This window comes from Anser brachyrhynchus, assembly GCF_964034855.1.
Source record: "Anser brachyrhynchus genome assembly, chromosome: Z".
NCBI lineage: Eukaryota > Metazoa > Chordata > Aves > Anseriformes > Anatidae > Anser > Anser brachyrhynchus.
This window is the reverse complement of record NC_137697.1, coordinates 26,625,995-26,638,923: the sequence shown is the minus strand read 5'-3', so window position 1 is coordinate 26,638,923 and position 12,929 is coordinate 26,625,995. Positions and strand designations below refer to the sequence as shown.

General features: G+C 35.3%; 1 protein-coding gene across 7 annotated transcripts in view; it reads left to right on the top strand.

The window, feature by feature from the left end:
- Window positions 1–12,929, top strand: part of PTPRD (protein tyrosine phosphatase receptor type D) — a 410,278-nt gene that overhangs the window by 373,872 nt on the left and 23,477 nt on the right. The window lies entirely within an intron of this gene.

Genomic DNA, 12,929 nt, shown 5'->3' with positions numbered 1-12,929 from the left:
TGCAAAGATGTCAGTTATCTCCCCTAACTGATCACTCTTCAAGTTAAGAATAGTCTGGGTCTTATAAACTTAGGTCTCTGATTTGTTTTCTTAGATTTAAGTGCTCACATGTGAAAAACATGTAATGATGAGCATGACAAAGATTACCATGTAGTTGTTAATATGGCAGCATGCAGGGTCCTTAAAGATTGGCTAGGGTATCTTGATATTTTTTTGAGTAGGAGTATAGTGTGCTGCTTCCTAGGCATTACCATAAAGTCCTCCACAAGGTGACAAACACCAGTAAACTGATACTCACGTATTTTCAAGTTTTAAGTTAAAAAACAGTTCTGTCCAGAAAACCAGCCTTTCCTAAAAGTTAAACTGAAGCTGTTCTATTATGTGTTTCAGCTGTTTATAAGCAGAAAGAAAAGTAAGTATCACTGGAACCTCTATTAAAATCCAAAAGCATACAAATAACAAATAGCAGTACTTCTTCATCCAGGTTCAAATATCAGAAAATACCTACTTGTGGTCTTTTTGATTAAATCAGTCCTATGTGTATAAAGCCATCTTTGTCTGGCACATAGCCTGCGGTTCAGGGGTTTATAGTCACCAGTGCTGTGACTTAGGGATGGATTAGCTTTTGAAATCCTAAAAAAAAAGCCACTATAAGTGCACAAGGAAAGATTTTGTTTCTGGTAGAAGTCAGAAATCTGTAAAGGATCATAGTAAATGCCATTACCAGATAGGATCAGTGATCTGTCTAGACCAGCATCCTGTCTCAATGACAAATGGCAGAAATTTCAGGACTCCAGTATGGACAATATTTCAATAAGGTTTCTTCCTAGCAGAAAGCATCTACTGACTAGCTTAGCACTACTTCACGACAATTTCTATTCTTTTCTGCCTTTATTCCTTTAGCTACCTAGACAAACTTGTAGATATTTTATTTCTGATATTCATGATTGTATGCACATTTTAAAGAACAAAACCAAACTGTCCTTTTACTTTTTTTTCCTTGTCTAAGTATTATGCTCTAGGTGGTTTTCACACATCATGTTAGAAGATACCTATTTACTTCTATTTAAACACTTATCTCTTCATTTAAATAAATGTTCTTGGTAAAAGAAAAAAAAATTGTTAATGCTATTTCATGTTTTACACATCTACAACTTTTCCTTAGGTTTATCCTTTGCAGCAAACTAGGATAGTAAGCAATCTTAACCTGTTTCAGTCATAGTCAAATGAGAGGGCAGAAGAATCCTCACATCTCTCGTCATTTTTTTGCAGCCCATCTTTCCTCTTTCACTTGTGTCATACCCTTTTTGCATAGTCTTAGTAACAGTAGATATTCCTCGGTCTTTGTGTTTTAATAAGATGTAAGGCAGCAAAAATAAGTCCAGAATTATGCCAGGTTTTCTCACAAGGCTGTCCAGTGGACCTGATCTGAATTCAGCCAAGAAATGGTTGAGCAGTTCTCCTGGAGACTGATGACTTTTCACTCAGTGAAATAACCTGCCCCTTACGAAAAAGTAGTAATTTGTGAAAGATTTTTGAACACAAGCAGTGTCTTTTCCATAGTTTATCTCAAATTACGAATATGTTGGTGCTGATAATTATTTCCATATATATATTATCATGTCCTCCAAGGCCTGTAATTTCCTTTGACCTAAGCTGTAGTTTGATACATTATTTGATCAGCTCTCTTAGTGAGTCATTTTATCCATATGTATTTAGTTAATTGGTTATTTTTCTCCCCGCCCATGTTTATATATAATATACTCTACAAAGGAAAAGGAAATCTGACTGCTTGCAGCTGAGTCTAGTAAAAGAGCAATTAGGATCTATCAGAGCCAGCAGCTGCCCATAATGAATCCTGAATTAAAATTAAGAGGGAAGAAAAGAATCCAGCCATCTGCAGGAAATGTGAAAATATTTTTGTAACCCAATAGCTGAATTTTGGAAAGGGGTGTCTCTGAGATTTCCCAGCTGTACCTACAGTATATTCCAGAATATCCATGGACACATAGTATACTGGAACACATTGCATCAACTTGGCTACTCGGCATGCTTGGCTAACTTTGAACAGGCTGTATTTTGATCTAAAGTAATCAGCATGAAAGCCTCTTTAAATCATCTCCCTGTGTCTCTAGAAATAAAATGCAGCTTTAAAAATCATCCTGTTATCTTTCAGTGGAAGCTTTCCAATCAGTATTCAGCCCTGAATATTTATCTTTCTTCATTTTTCATACTTGCATATACTTAGTTCAGAGTCTCATCACTTGTTATCAGGTTTTGTCAAGGTCAGCTCTTCCAAGTGAATTCTGAATTGTGGTACTTGGTTGCTGTTTCTATTTTTATTTATTTATTTATTTTTGTCAACTGAATTTTAAAATTAAGTGATAATTGTTTAAAAGTTACCATAATGCTATTGCTATCCAAGCTCATTTTAAAGCTATTTTGTGATAGGGAAAAATAAATAAATAAATAAATAATCATTATGTCTTTTCTACGGTATGTGCTCATGAAGTTCAATATCCCCCACCACCCCTCCCCCTAAAAAAAAAAAAAAAAAAAAAAAAAGGAAAGAAGATTAGTGCCCAACCTTTAAATGATAAATTGTGATTAAGAATGGTAAATACTTAGTGGTATTAACAACTCAAAATACAATTTTCTACTGCACTGTGCAGAATTTGTGCTAATGTAAAGGCAATGGAAGTAAAAAAAAAGAAAATTGGAAATAGAACCAGTAACCAAACTATTCATCTTTCAGTGAAGTGTTGACAGAGGTATCAGAAAAGATTTTTATTCTTTTCAGCATTCAGTCTAATAAAACAGAGGCCTGGAAGAGTCTTGATATGAGCTCGTCAAAGAAGATTCATAGTATTTTCTTCTCTATTTTCTGCTATGTAAAATCTCACTACATCATTACAGTATTACAACCATCTCAGTTTAAACCACATCTAATATTGCATGATTATGTTTTTCTCATCCTCTGAATGTATCCTCTTAGACATATCAGTTCTCTTTGGAAAATGAAGTGTTGTTTTGAGATGAAGATCTGAAACAGCAGGTTTGCTACTATAGTCCAATCGATTTCAAGCTTTAAGACTAATTTCTGATTCTTTCCAAGTTTTCAAAGGAGAAACATAAAATAATCAATGAAAATTTATAGGTAGGTAGAGCCTAATTGATTTAGAGCTTTGAACTGACTGATATTGAAAACATAGCCAACACAGACTTTGGACACATGGTGTTATGTCTTGTCTTCTTTTTTTGCTGTGTGCTTACCAGGTGAAGTACTGTGTCTGGAAGAGTGTGTGAGACCTCTTCACCGCTCTTCTTTCAGTCCAAAAAATAAGCATGACAAATGGCAAACGGTAGTTTTGTGACTTGAAATACATGAATTCTGAGGCTAGAAAGTACTAAGAAAAATAAACCATTGTTGATAACATAAAGTATATGAACATCTAGAAACAGCAAGGGGCCCAGAAGGACTCTGAAACTGAAGCACCTGAGTGTTCAGCAAGTGCTTTCAAGGTTGTCCTGTTAACCAGCACTGCAGAAAACTACTCTTCCCATCTTTTTTTTTTTTTTTTTTTTTTTAATTCTGTTTCAGATAGCATCAGTTCACCTTACGATTTCCCACATAAATAGGGTGATAGCTCTTCTTCACACGGCATGGAAGAATGGGGTCAGCATATCCCTGCCAGCAAAGTCCGTGTGACAGTGTAATCTAAACACAGAAATATGCAGAACTACAGAATGACTCTTCAAAACATTCCACCCCAAGAATGCAAAACAGGTTAAAATGCAAAGAAATCAGGGAAGTAGCTGTTAGCAGCAAGCAGCGTAATTTCTGCTCATTGACTTCTTTGTTGTGCTGTAAATGTCACTTTTATTTATCAACGATTCAAGCACGGTGTACTTCCTCTCATAAATTACCTATAAGCATACTTTTCTGTATTTACTACAGCTGTTAATGCACAGATTTGTTGAAGGTAACCAGTCACAGATGAGCTTTTAAAATTAACCTCAAAATATATTCTTAATAATTCTATTACACTAGATTCTATTTCAGTAGATCTTAGATCTTTCATTCCTTAGTGGAATTCATAATGACAGGAATGCTTTGTGAATGCATTGTAGAGTACAATGAATATAAAATATGTGCTGAAACTCACCAAATTTCACAGAGAGGATATTTTTAGGATAGTTACTCTTTGAAGCTAAATACAGAGTGCAATACACTGAATATATAAGACTGTATTTAGAGCAGTAGGAAAATAAGAAGGATATCTGAGAACTGGATTAATTTTGAAATTAAAAAAAAATCACTATAAATCCCTGTGCATAGATAAAACAGTACAAAGAAATAATGTTTATTCTAATTGCCTTTCTTTATATTTCTGAGTAATTGAAGAAATCAGGTGTTACTGTGATTTATAGTAAGGTATATGTATAAAAATCCTCTGTGGAAAGAAGAATTAAGGCCTGTATTCATGTATTGCTGTGTAAAATTAACAATCAGTCTGAAGGGAAAAAGAGATAAGAAAGAGAAGTGGTATGAAATAGGGTCAATGAACTTTTCAGTTGTTATATTGTGTAATTTCTGCTCTGTTCCATCTTGTGAACTGAACAATAAGAGATCTTTTTTCACCAGCAATTCATAATTTCAGAAAAGAAGCAGGCAGGAGTAGTAGGTGAAGAAGCAAGTAGAAGTACTTTGTGATATTCTGTTGCTTTTAAAAAAGAAAAAGCAAGGATCAGAAATAGTGCTGTATCTCTTCAATGGCATAGCCACTAAGAGTGTCAGGTACCCGAAGGCTAAAATATTGATTGAAAGGAAAAGGTCTAGATGGTCTGGTTAGCAGACAGGGGAGTGCAGGGAAAGCTTGTTCTTTCTTTTAGTTTGTGGGACTGTGAGACCAAATTTAGAGAATGAGTATAATCTTTCCTAGGACATATCTTGAATAACGTTTTTAGAGTGCTTATCCTAATTAAAGAAAAGTCTAATATAAGGATTTCTGGAGAAGTTTCATGTGTAACTGGTTGTTTAATAAACCTTACTGGATCATTCTCTTCAAGAATTTATTTTTGGTGTCCATAGTATTCTGCAACAATGAGTTTCGTAATTTAATTATGTACTGTATAGAAAGTACCTCCTGTTTGTTTTAAATTCTATGTTTCACCATTTCATTTCATGATCCTACTTCTTGTGTTACAATCAAAAAATGAACAGTCATTTTCTATTTGCATTCTCCACATAATACATGATTTTGTACAGTTGCTGCCTTATTTCCCTTTCTCCCAAGTCATCTCTGCTTCAGGCTGAGTTGATATAGTTTGATTACCCTCCCCTTCATACTGTATCATCCTCTTTGATGTGTTTTCTTCACCCTTATGAGCTCTCTATCCATTCTGAAGTGAGTCACACTGCTCATCGTGGAGGCAGTGCAAGGACAGCCCCTTGACATGCAAAATGGCTTCAGGATTGTAGTCATGGCAGAATTTCTAGAAACCTTCAGTAAACGGTAGATTAATAGAGTTGTGAGTGAATGAATGAGTGAGACAATAAATATAAATCCATCCCATTTGTGATACAGAAACCTCCTAAAGCTAATTGCATTGCAAAAATGTAACTTAAGGTAAATGGCTGAAAAATTGAGCTCAGACATTACCTCGTGGCTGTAATATCTGTGATCTTAGACATTTTCCTTTCCTCCATTACTTTAATAAACTACTTTTTAGTAGCATCTTTTGCAACATGGTACATCTTCCTCCAGTGCTAACTCATAAATTATTTCTAACACTAGTCAGCTTTTAGTTAGTGGAATTGCTCTTTATATTATGCACTTCCAGAATTTTCATATTTCTTTGGAGCTATGTAGGAAGCCTCCTGCATTTCTGTAGAGTTCTGGTTCATGACAGACCTGGATATGAAGTTACATGAGAGGATTTGAACTGCTGGAAAGGAATGTCCTTGCTAGAAGTGGTTCTTAAAACTTATTTTTGTTCAGTTGAACATTGCTAATGCTACATTTTTACCTTGTCTGGAAAACTCAGCTTTTAAAATTATATATTAAAGTGTTTTTTTGTTTGTTTGTTTGTTTGTTTTTTAATTATTATTATTTTATACAATATAAGACTTTGTTTATAAACAGCTTTAGCATGTGCATTTAAAAAATCAAAATCTATGAGCTTTGATTCTGTGTGAGTTAATACTCAAGAGTTTGTTAACAGTCTGATAAAACTGCTTCTTGTCCTTGATCTCTCCAGAGCTGAACTCAGGATTAGATGAAGAACGGATTTACTTCCTGAACATTATTACACTCTGCTATCACATACCACAGAATAAATAAATAAATAAAAGTTATGCTCAAATCTGGGACAGTTATATTAAAAGAACTTTTGGTAGAATTCTGAGAACATAGAAACGAAAAGGAAAATCTTCATAGAGCTTAGTAAAGGCAGGAAGATCTAAAGCTGGCTTTTGATTTGTGAGCCTCCTATCCTTTTGCCAGCTACCTAAGAAAATTCTGGTGATCTCTAAACTGAGCTTTATGTACTTGTACTGGAATCTTCCCATTTTCTGATTTTTTTCTTTCCTCCCCTGTTCATTTTAAGAAGCCTTATGTGCCTTCAGTAACCAATATGGTCCCCTCCATGCATAGTATAGAGGTGAAGAAAACATAATGGCTAAAGTCATCTTGTTTGGTGAAGCATTGTGCCTAGAAACGTGTTGTATACATTACTTGATTGCTAGTATTATATTGTAACTATAGGGGAAGGGAAGGGAAGGGAAGGGAAGGGAAGGGAAGGGAAGGGAAGGGAAGGGAAGGGAAGGGAAGGGAAGGGAAGGGAAGGGAAGGGAAGGGAAGGGAAGGGAAGGGAAGGGAAGGGAAGGGAAGGGAAGGGAAGGGAAGGGAAGGGAAGGGAAGGGAAGGGAAGGGAAGGGAAGGGAAGGGAAGGGAAGGGAAGGGAAGGGAAGGGAAGGGAAGGGAAGGGAAGGGAAGGGAAGGGAAGGGAAGGGAAGGGAAGGGAAGGGAAGGGAAGGGAAGGGAAGGGAAGGGAAGGGAAGGGAAGGGAAGGGAAGGGAAGGGAAGGGAAGGGAAGGGAAGGGAAGGGAAGGGAAGGGAAGGGAAGGGAAGGGAAGGGAAGGGAAGGGAAGGGAAGGGAAGGGAAGGGAAGGGAAGGGAAGGGAAGGGAAGGGAAGGGAAGGGAAGGGAAGGGAAGGGAAGGGAAGGGAAGGGAAGGGAAGGAATAAGAAAAGAAAGTTATTGTGCACTTGCAGAGCAATTCTCAAAGGTCTTTCATAAGCCAGTATGAGAATTCTTACTGACCAGTATCTCTTCTTAAATGAAATTTAAATGTACCTCTTTGCAGAAAGCCTTTATGTTTTTGCAGCCAGATTTATCCCCTCAAATGGATGCTTAATGGTTTCATAAGCTTTTTTGCTGCTTCCTCTACAGAAGGGTGGTTTTAAACTGTGTCCTAATTTCCTAACAGGACGAAGGGGAAAATAATCTAAATATTGCCCTTATCAGAACTACTACAGAATTTATGTGGGGTTGGAACCTAATTAATCATGTGAAGTTCCTCAAAAACAAAAAAAAATCCGGGCATTTCTAAACGTTTCCCATATCACAACCAATTTTATATACTTTCAGTCAATAAATGCAAGCTTCATTCAATATGAAACTGTAATATTCAATCATTTTTTTTTCCACTGACATGAGTCAAAAATGTCCTAAATGATTTTTGGTCCATATTTTACTGTCTTTGCTTCCAATTAAATAGCCTATGAATACTGGCAATTACACTGCCTTCCTTTGCCAAATCACTGAAGTATCAGTAAAGGGTCATCATTTAAACAGCTACAAATTAATCACAAAATCCAACCTTTAACACATCCATACAGTGACTGTAATGTGGAATGGCCCCTCTATGCCTCTTATTTTTTCATTTTGTGAATTGCAGATGTATTGCATCACAGGACATTAAGCATGTTTCAGCTCAAGAGACTGAGCCAGTCATGTTTTTAGAAATTGAAAACAAATGTTGTAATACTTTAAATGATAACATTTCAAGCAATAACAATTTCCTAGTTGGAATGCCTGTTTAATAGATTGCTTAGGTTTTCAGCTTGTAAACATAACAATATCTACCACTAACTGTAATTATTTTTGTAAAAAATTCCAACAGTAACACCAAAAGATGTAAACAGGGCAAGAAAATCATAACACCTGTAGAGAACTGTGGAGTTAATTTGTGAAATTAGTCTCATCAGCTGAATTATCATCATTTGCAGAAAATATTTTTTATTTTTTTTTCAAGCAGAATGTAGATATGGATGTACAATTCAGTAAGATGTAACAAAAGTCTGTTAATAACAGACTTCAATGGATTGCTTCAATCCTGTTTAGGATTGGGCCTGTATATTCTATATTATGATGTTCTGCATGCAGAGAGAACCTCCTTCTTCTTCATATGCTTTGGAATCTCACAAAATATATATATATATATTTTAATTCCAGCTGCCTCAATTTGTTGGCAATCTTGTCACACTGTATTTCTTCCCAAGGCATAAGAAAGTCAGCCTTTGTCTTTGGCAACCAGTGCAACAGAGTATATAGAACAAAGCTGGTTTATCAGTTGACTAATGGCTGCTGAAACCATGAAGGAAAAAAAGCACAAATAAAATCCTGTCATCACCACAATATGCAATATAGTCCTTCAGGATGAAAGAGAATTTAATTGTTTTTCATTACTATAATCTTTCATTTGTATGGTGAAATTCATTATGACGTGAAAGAAAATATGGACAAAAAATATAATTGGTGAGGAAACTTAGTTAGTTGACAAAATATTTCCAGTAATTTTTAATAATATGATCAGGCAACTAAGGAAGCCCCTGTTTGATAAATAGAGTGTTTAATTCCTTAATCTTTAACTAACATCACTCATTGATAATTGTGGTAAAACTTAAATGTCAGTTGCCTGTCTAGTTACATGAAACTTTTTCTTTGTACAGTCACTATGGAAATGCAAGGTATAGCTGTTTGCAGTTGTTTGCTGACAGAGAGATCCTTGCTAATGCTGTGAAGTTAAGCAGCTGACTATAAAAATACATGTCTGTTTCAAGGTCACAATTTTAAACAGGGATACATCTTTTGACTGTTTTACAAAGAAAAGGAAAATATGGAAGACTTTGGAGAGGGTTTCAGTGCCAGTCATGATATTAGGGAAAAAGATGAAGTACACATTTAGCATCCAAGAGAGATTAAAGCTTCATGTAACATTTCATTAAGACGGAATATAAGATTTTGCCATTGTTTACTTGTAATGGCATAGAAAGTTTAGCTTTTACTTTTTAATGTTTAGATCTTTCCATCTCATCAGTTACTTTAAAAAGAAAAGCAAACTTGTTTGTTTGTTTGTTTTCTAATGCGTTCTGTTATAGGTCTGTTATAGGTTTTGATTTTCTATGAGCCCAGCATTTAGTTTAGCAAATTGATGTTCCAGTAACATATCAGTAATGATTCAAACTACTTGGCTTCCCAGCAGTGTAACAGTACCATATTAAGAAGTCTGAATGGTAGCAGAAAACAAAGAGAATAAGATAAAGATAAGATTTATCTTTAGATAAGATTTAGAATGAAGATAAGTTTCTTGCTATTGTAAGTTACTGGAGTTTGAGTTAGAAAACTTGGGGGGCAGGAAAGAAAGTAAAATGTTCATATCATTGGTTCCAATCTTTTTGTGGAATCTGAGGAGGGTGATCTGTCCCATTTACAACTGACAGAGTTAGACTGTCGTGAACACCTTAAGGTAGTAAATTATTTTGCTGAAACACTCCATGGAGGAGTGTGTCAGGAGCCTGGTGGAGCCAAATGAAATAATAAACGTAGTATGCCGGGTCTTCCATCCTTATCACAAAGACATCAGAGTACAGTAATGTTTTTTGGTCTGGTGTCATCATCTGCAAACTAGCAAATATCTACTCTGATACAGTATGTTAATATCTATTGCTCTCTCAGTCTGCCTATGAGAAGAATAAGTATATAAATGACAATACAAGATATGGAAAAAAAAAAAAAGAAATAAAAGCTGTTCATTCCAGATGAAAGTGTAAACTTTTAATTGGATTGAAATTCTGTAGTCATGGTCTGTAGATATGTGGTGGTTTTACTCAGCTGAACAGCTGAGTTCCACCACAACCACTCTCTCACTCCCCCCTCCTCAAAGGGAAAGAGGGAGAAAACTAGATGAGAAGGGCTCAACTGTTGACATAAGGACAGGGGGAATCACTCACCAATTTTCACCACAGGCAAAACAGACTCATCATATGGAAATTAAGGTAATTTATTACCTATTACTAACAAGACAGAGCAGTGAGAAACCAAAAACAAACTAAAAGTGATCCCCACCCGCCCCCTTCCCTCATCTGACATGGGGAAGCTGCTGGACTCTTCTCAGAGAGGCCATCCCTGCAGCCCCCCTGCTATGAAAACCTTGCCATGTAAACACAATACAAGGTGCCAGCAAAACTTTTAATTTTTGTTCTGAAAGATGACATATCGAGTTATAAACATGATGCTTAGACTTTAACTTATTAATGTGTGATAGGTAAGAGAAACATTCTAAACTACTGAGAATATCTGCAAACCTTATTTATCACTTAGCCAGCACTTGTTTGGATCATAAGAACTGAATGCACAGGTGTATGAAATAGGTAATGATAGTTGAGCATTTATATTAATAGTCCTTCCTATTAGCTATACTGTTTTATGAAACTGTTCTTTTTGCACTTACAGAAAAAAGTGTGACTGTGCATATCTTTAAAAATTGCATGTTGTTTTCGCTGCCATTTCTACACTGAAAATTAGTGCAATAAATGTTCTCATAAGAAATATGAAAGCACAGAATGTTTCACTGAAATGCAAATTCAGTCTGTATAGTCAGTTTCTAGAGATTGGTTAAAACTTTATATAAACCAACACAACTTGCAAATGTGTGCTTCTTTGCAATCCAAAGTAAACAAAAAACAATAGTGAGACAGTCTGGGTAGTATTTCCCTATGATTATTACCAACTAAAAGGTCACTAAAGTTCTCTAGAATGCAGAGCTTTTGTTATACAGGGTAAAGGAAGTCATTTAGCTAGGAGAATCATTGTTTCACTTGCCTGTATATTTTCTTTCTCTCCAACTCCCATTGATCAAAATCATTGACTTGTAAGTTTTCTTGAGCTCAGAATATTGATTAATTCTTGTCAGAGTGGCATCTAAGAAAGTTGAGATTGATGTGTTCGGTCTGTTAGAAGAAACCCTCAGCTGTTTCAAGGGGGTCTGCTTCTGCGGACAGTAACTGGTGGCAAGAATAAATGATTAACAGTATATAAATAAGGAATCTTAGAAACAAGACTTAGCTCATACGAGGCTAAAACATCTTCTCTGTCTTTCTCTTTGATTTTTTTTTTTATAAGTAAATACAACTGGTTTACCAACTGACTGGCACAGATTCTTTGAATGTCCAGAAAGAAATAAAGGTTTACCCTTAATTATTGATTTCAGGACAGACTTACAATATTTAACATTTCCTAAAACTATAGGAACTGCGAGAAGATCCTTGTTATCTTGACCTGTAGAAGCTGGAGTATTATCATTTTTATCTGTTTTTACAAAAAAAAAAATAAAAAAAAAGCAGTTTATGGTGTTAAATATCTTTAACTTAGACAATACGACTGTCTAGAGAGTTTATGAACTGTTGCTTAGTATACTACACTCTACATTTAACATCACTAACTGAAAAGAATTAAATATTTAGAAGGCCAGGAACTAGTATCCATTGTCACAGAATTGGTGTGATCCTGGATACAAAAATGGTATACATTCTACTTTGCACTTGTATTTTATATAGCTATGTGTATGCAAAAAGTTTAAACAAAACATCATAGAATTCAATCATGTACTTGGCTGCAAAACAATTGTCATCCATTCAAAGATTTGATTCAGTTTATTTGATGTCCAGATATCTCCATTAAAATAATTCCTCTAGAGATTTTAGGAAATTTGTCTCCATTTAGCACTTAAATTGCCTATTTACATTTTCAGTATATTTTCTGGTCTTGTGTATTTTATATTCTTTTTCATATTCTTCTACGTAATTCCTGTTATGTTATGTAAATGTGTAATGAATGATCAAATATAATTAATATTAGTCACATTAAGGTAAGAACTGTATGTCTGTTTTTCGTGTCCTGATTCAATAACGACCTCAGACGTTTTTGAAGATAACCTATCCGTATACATATAGGTAGACATATCCATTTAAATAAGGAGTGAATGAGTGAAAATCCTTGACAGTCTGACAGGTTTGACAGCAGATATCATAAAAATAAATTGCTATTAAGTAGGCCTGTTACTAAGACAGGCTTAATTCTCTTGGATCCAGCTGAATATTTCCTGATCAAAGTTAATTCCTGTGCCAAAATCACAGTAACTGGCCCATATCTTTCTCATTTACCATCAAGTCCCACCAAAGTGGGGAAAGCAACTTTCTAGCTCAGAGATGTTCCTCAGGAACCACTTGCTGTGCAGAGAAGTTTCTTTGTTCTCAATAGGATGTGTGTAAGTCACTTACAGCTCCTTCCCAAACTGACTTAACTCAGAATCTCTGAGCAGGTACTAACTTTGCCTGGAGATGAATACCCAGCTTGGACATTACTTCAGTGCTGTGATGTAAAGCTTTTTCATTAAGCATATTTTAGTCCTTTTATGATCTGTCCTTTGAAATATGAAATAATGTTGAAATAATATGAGGTACAGTCCAAATCTTTTGTACATGTTTCTAGACATGCAAGCCCAACATTGAAGTAGCCAGATGAGAATTTTCCCAGCCTACAGCTAGCGTAGCTAAACAAGCATCACTCTGCTTCACAAAGAAT